The following is a 6310-nucleotide window of genomic DNA, read 5'->3' as shown; positions in this document are numbered from 1 at the left end:
AAACAGCAAACACTCAGCACCTGACTATCTGCTAGCAGACCCATCACCAACTTCATTGGGAGCCCTTGGGGAAAAGGCAGGGCCGACGGGGGGCTGGGGGGTAGCCAGAACAAATTACCAGGGCCCGATGGTCCGGAATGGGGTCCGGGGCCCGGCTTCCCCAGCTTCGTCGACCCTGCTTAGCTGGTCCGCCCTTGCTGGGGGGGCCCCAAAAATTGTTTTCACCGGGGCCCGAACCCGCTCTCGGCGGCCCTGGGAAAAGGTGCTATCAATGTAAGGGCAGCAGGGGCTGGGCTTCTGTGAGGAAACTCTCAGAACTATGGAGAACAGTTTTTGTTGTGAATTTCCATCTCAGAGATTAGCAATTGTTCTCACACACCCCAGGAGGTCCCAGCAGCCACCAGGCTGCCTACCTGCCCTCCGAACCTTTGCACAGGGTGGGACACTCAAACAATGACAACAAAGAGAGGGAAAAGGAGACAGGAAGAGAGCTGAAATTCCACATGCCCCTGTAACCAATCAGTTCTGATTCTTCAGTGCCTGGGCTAGCAAACTTCACAATGAATCTAATCAAACAACAATCCAGGCCATCCCTCATCCGCTTCTCAATGGCCCTCTGGCAGGAGTGGTCAGTCTTTGATCTCACCAGGCTTGGCAGAGTTGTCGTAAGGGTGCTAGACACTAATCCAGTCACTGATACTGGCAGCAAACTGCAAGAGAAAGACAACCAAGTATGAAAGCCAACGTAGGGCCAGGGTGGCTAAAACCACAAGTCTCAAGAGAGGTACCAAGGGACTAGACCCACCCAAGTTCCACACTCCGAGGTAGCGTTAGCTGCCTTTAGTTTAGATAAAGAGTTTTGGAAGTGACACAAAACCTCATGCTTCAGGTTTTAAACCAACTTCAGACTAGGATGAGGCTTTCACCAGGGGGGTGAGGGGAGAATTATCCCACATCTGCTGCCATGTGGGGGGGGGCCAAAAAGAAAAATGTATTATTCACTCAGCCCTACTGATGATCACTACAGAAGGCGGGAAAACCACTGGCACTTACCCTGAGAGGAGCCTGATGTCAAAGGGACCAAGCAGGGATTGGCAGTCTTCAATTACAACTTGGAAGACACCTGCTGAATAGTCGGTCACCCTGACCTTTGCGTTAAGGTTCACGTCCACTGAAATATGGATCAGCCCAGATAGCCTAAAGAAATTACCTCAGGTTAAATATAGCTCATCTCACAGCAAGCTGCAATATGATTCATCTAAGAAGTGACGTTTATAACCTCCAAAACCATGATATGATGTTCAGATTAAAATTAGTGAAATCTCACACCTTTCTCTATTGAAATTCACTGCAAATGCTATTCACTGAGTTCTGCACCTGCATTGTCAGCACATTGCTACATGTGGTGATCAGGTGAAAATCCATACGAGGTGTAAATTTCCTAGGTGCTGCGGTGCACATGGACGTAGGGTCACTTTGCAATGAGGAACTTGCATAAATAGCATGGTGCAGTGCAAAAATATCCACATCTCTGCATTGCTGGCATATGATGGCATATATTACATTGGTGGACGTGCAAGTGAATGAACCGGTGATGGTGAAAGGTACAAACATGGACACTATTATACAAAGCCGTAAGAATATAGAAGGTCAGAATAAAGCCCTATAGCCCTTGCTACACCCACATTACAGCCAAGAAGACGCCTTCATTCATCATCCCAATTTCATAATTAGCTCTGCCACTATATTCCTGCTCTTGCAGTGTCCAGCTGACTCTTGGATTGATTTATACTGCACGGTTTTATTGCTGACATCGCTGCTGGTTTTGTTTGCCTTGATGGCTTGGAAAACCTGCCTGGGCAGCTCTTTGTTTGCATTTGAACGGAGCCTCTCCAATTTAATAAGGCCAAAGCAATCACCATAAATGTCAATGGAGAATTTTCCAAGAGAGGAAAAGAGGTGGCCTCCTTTTGCACAGATCTCAGCCGCAGCCGAAGGATGCACACGGCCACGTATCAAGTAAGGCAAGTTATTGTGTAGACGTGCAAACAGCATGCCAGTTTTACAACATAAACATCACACACACACACCCCCCTCTGAGATCCCAGTCAAGCCCCTAATGAGCCAGTGGGAATGAGAATCTACAGCAGCTGTCAACAATCCCTTTGGTTCAAAATTTCAAAGGCATTTAATAAAAACAAGGCAGATCAAGGCGGAATGCTAATGGGGCGCTAACAACATGCAGGGGACTTTTGCAGAGCCTAAGACTTATACACAGTTTTATCCATTTTGTCACAATGGCCCCGTGCTCAGCACAGTGCAGGAAGGGGACATGTCAAGATGGCTCTCTTAGGGTCCAGTCCTCAGTGTTTTGATAGCGGGGCGTAGGGGAATCACAGCCTTGCTCCTCTTTCCCCGCACACCGATGACTGGGGGCGACGCTGGCGTCGGAACACTGTAGCAGCGCTGAAGATTCTCCTACATGCAGGAGGCCACCTGTGGGGGGACAGGTCAGATACAGGGTAGCTTTGCCCCAACATCCTCAAGGATCGGGCCCAATACCACGTCCTTCGTAGTCATACAGCAGACATAAGAATCAATGTTTTCAGTTCAATCTATGGGGAGCATGGATCAGCAGCCACGTCGCACTCCCCGTCAGTACCAGGCCCAGCCCAGGGAAGTGAATGATCCAACCAGTGGACCAAATTCAGTGATGAATCCTGGTCATGTGCCACCAGAGGCCCGTCGTGCATAGCGAAGAAGTAGTTCAGTCTATGCACGGACGTGCACCCGTTACTGGGCATTGCCGTGGGAAATGGCTGCATTTAATAGACAGAGTGAAATGAACTAGAGCTGCCGAAAGGACTTCCGAACATTCTTCCTATTTAGAGGTTTTCCGTGGGGTTTTAGCTGTAAGTGGCATGCAGGCCTGGAGCTCGCCGTCTGCAGGGCAGGTGGATTTCACCCTAGCAGCACAGGTGAGGAGGTGAAGACAACGACAACTCTGACACCCTGAAAGAGTCAGAACCCCAGGGCTGGGTGTAAGCGTCTCGCCTCAGCGGTGCACGTTGGCATGACTCTGTTGAGGTCAATGGGGATGTGCTGATTCACACAGCTGCAGCACTAGTCCCAAGCAGTCCCACTTCACTCCATGGTGAACCTAAGGCTAAGGCCCACTTAGAGGTTGTGTGCGCTCCCAGATACAGGCCTGGGTGGTTTAACTTGATTCTCTCTCCGCTTGGTGTAAACTGTTGCTTTATTTAGGGACCTGGACATTAGGACCTGGACTGTTCTTGGGCTACTGACTGTGACATGTTCTCAGAGACGTAGAAAAGGAACGTTTGTTCCCGGGGGAGAGACAAAGGGGTTAGGCAGGTACCTAACTTAGAGCGTCCAGGGCTAAGGGGGAGCCAAACATTGCTGCCAGGAACCTGGCTGCAGTCATGCTTAGAACCGGGTCAGGAAGTAGCAAGGGTCACCCCAAGATGAAGCAGGAACAAGGGACCAAAGATAACACCCCACAAGTGAGGTACCACAGCCCTGGAGCTGGGGAGCTTCCTCACACAGGTGCACAGAGACAGTACGGCCCTTCCGAAAGCAAAGAACCCAGGCAGCCAAACTCCCTCATCATCATCACTTTCACATCTGATGATTAGCTCAGCCACCGTGTTCCCGATTTCTTCCGACTGTGTCCGGCTGTCTCTGGGATTGATTTATGGTAGCCAGCTTTATTGCTGATGTCGCTATTTGCTATCTGCTTTGATCACTTGGAAAAACCGGCCTGGCATGCTCGCTTTCACATGCTGACTCACTCTGTCTTTTTTTTCCAGTGTAAAGAAACCGCTTTGAGTTTACAAGGCTGAGGTTACCATGAATGTCCAAGGAGAATTCTTCACAGGGGACCACAGGACCTGTAGGGCTCAACTCTGACCTCACCTATGGTACAAGAGAGGTTTTTTGCTATGTGCCTGGTAGTCAGCCGTTGTGCATGTGCAGGGGCTGATTTTCAGATAGCTCAGACAGGCAATTGTGTATGTAACGTAGACATGGAATTGTGTGATCGGTCTGTATAGTATGACTGAACATGCAGTAATTGCCCAGGTAATGACTAATTAGTTGCATTTGTGTCTGTATTTACCTGACATACACACAGATATTACAGTAACAATTGCAAGTCTAACCTGTAGTGACCGTGTGTTTTATACACGATTTCAGACTCTTCGTGCTGTTGTGCAGGTTTTCTGGTTTGGTCATTTCTTCCGCTTCCCAACCTCCCTCTAAATCACTAATATTTCATTTCCCCCCTTTTATAAAGATTTGAGTTTTGGTTATCAGAATGCTGCACCCAGCCCTGGAGTGAACAGACTTAAAAATGAAGCATTATGAGAAATATTAGAAAAGAATATGATCTGAGTGCTGGGAAGCACTGAAGTTTATTAGAGGACTAATGCATGGATGGAAAATACCACTTTCCCTCACAATGCAGTGTTGTGAAGTTCCCTGGAACTTATGACCCAGGAAGGTGTTAACTTAGAAAACAGCAAACCCAGTAAGAGGGTACTATTTATTTTTAAAGAAAGCAATGTTTTCCCCTTCCCCTCCATTAAGTGTTTAAATCTGCTGACGTTTTCACTCGAGAATTCAGAATCACATAGGATTGGTTGGTGTTTGTTTTTGTAGAGAGTCAAAGTGTTAGATCAAGTTAGAAGAAAAGCAAAACCTTGTTCGTTCTTGCTGGGTTTTATTCCACACTTTCTGCTCTCTGTGGTGTAGCACCAATCATCTCTTCTTGAACTGATTCCTGTTCTCTCTCTCACATACACCACATCAAATCCTGCAGGAATTTTAAATGGATATTTAACTCATATCCACATACAGTGGATGGAAACTTCTACCAGGTTTCTTCCTTGCCTGTGTATTAATTTATACAAGCTTTTCTGTTATGTCTCTGCTGTAGGCTTGCATTGTCTCCATTATAACATTTGGTTTTGGTGCTGGACAGTGGATGTGCTACAGCTGAGCGCCTAGAGAAGAACACCAGGGTTTGGTTTGATGATGCTCTTTCTTAACCACGCAGTCACATTTAGGAATTGAAAGTGAAAAATGAATGTTCATGCTGCAGAGAAAGTCTAACTACATCATAAAACTGTGGTCAAATATAAAGCAGAGAGATCTGCACTAAGTACTTGGCCATTAATTAATAAGAATTTAATGATGCAAAAACATGCAACTGGCCTCACCACTGATGAGTGGCAGAGAGATTTCCACCAGATTACAGATCAGTGTCCCAAGGTGCAAGACCTGAAGTGCACAGACGTGACTCCAGGAAAACAATGACAAGACACATGGTGAAATACACAGTATAAAACATCTCCCGCACCACTGGCTCCTGATACACAGACACATTCTACTGCTGTCCCCTGTTGAAATCCCCTCAGTGTGGCTGTGGGTCTGATATGTTCTTATGCATCATCTCCCAGCCCTAATGTTTTGTGTGTAGTTGATTCTGTGCTTCAGAGCAGATACACTGGATTTTAGCTGAACCTGGAAGAACATTCACCACAAGTGATGTTCACCCCGTGCAGTGTGTCAGCAGCTGGCCTGTGCACCATTTAAGTCCTATTCTGAGAGCGTAAGTTGGATTTAAGTGGCATTTAGGGTTTGTGCAGCCCCTCTGCTCTAGGATGAATGTCCTAACTGTAAGGACATTCTTGGACCTTGAGTTTCCCCATCAGTAATGGGGGATAATGCACACTGCAGGCAGGGTAATTTATTCATGTCTGTAAAGACCCTTGAGGCCCTGAGACAGAAGGTTCTACAGAAATGCAAAGCCTCAGTGGTGTTAGAAAAGGGCAAATGAGCTGAGTGTCCATATTCAAGATCCCAGTTTTAGCGTGTCTCAATTTATGTCAATATTTGTTTTACAAGAAGTGCAGCTACGGGAGGCAAATCTGTTTTCTGTTGTGGTGAACACAGGAGAGAGAGAGAGAACAGAAATAACTTCCAATCTACAATGCATGGCAGCTACTGATTAAGAATATCCATGAACCGAATCCCATCACTAGAGGTGAAAGAAAACAAATTTGGTATCAAGGACTCCAGCGTCGGATGAAGCGAGTTGTTTTAAACAAACATTCAGCCCCTTCTCTCAGTAACACAATTTCTAGTAACTGATTGCTTCTGAGAGTGTATCAAACATTGCGAGATTGCTCAGAGACCTATTTCAGTGATGCCATGAGATGAAGCAGCCAGGTCGACAGCAGCACTACAAAAAAATAAACAAACAAACCACTCAAGTAAGAAAATGCTT

Source organism: Mauremys reevesii, linkage group 13 (assembly GCF_016161935.1).
Source record: "Mauremys reevesii isolate NIE-2019 linkage group 13, ASM1616193v1, whole genome shotgun sequence".
NCBI lineage: Eukaryota > Metazoa > Chordata > Testudines > Geoemydidae > Mauremys > Mauremys reevesii.
The sequence above is the reverse complement of the archived record's forward strand: the minus strand, read 5'-3'. Positions refer to the sequence as shown.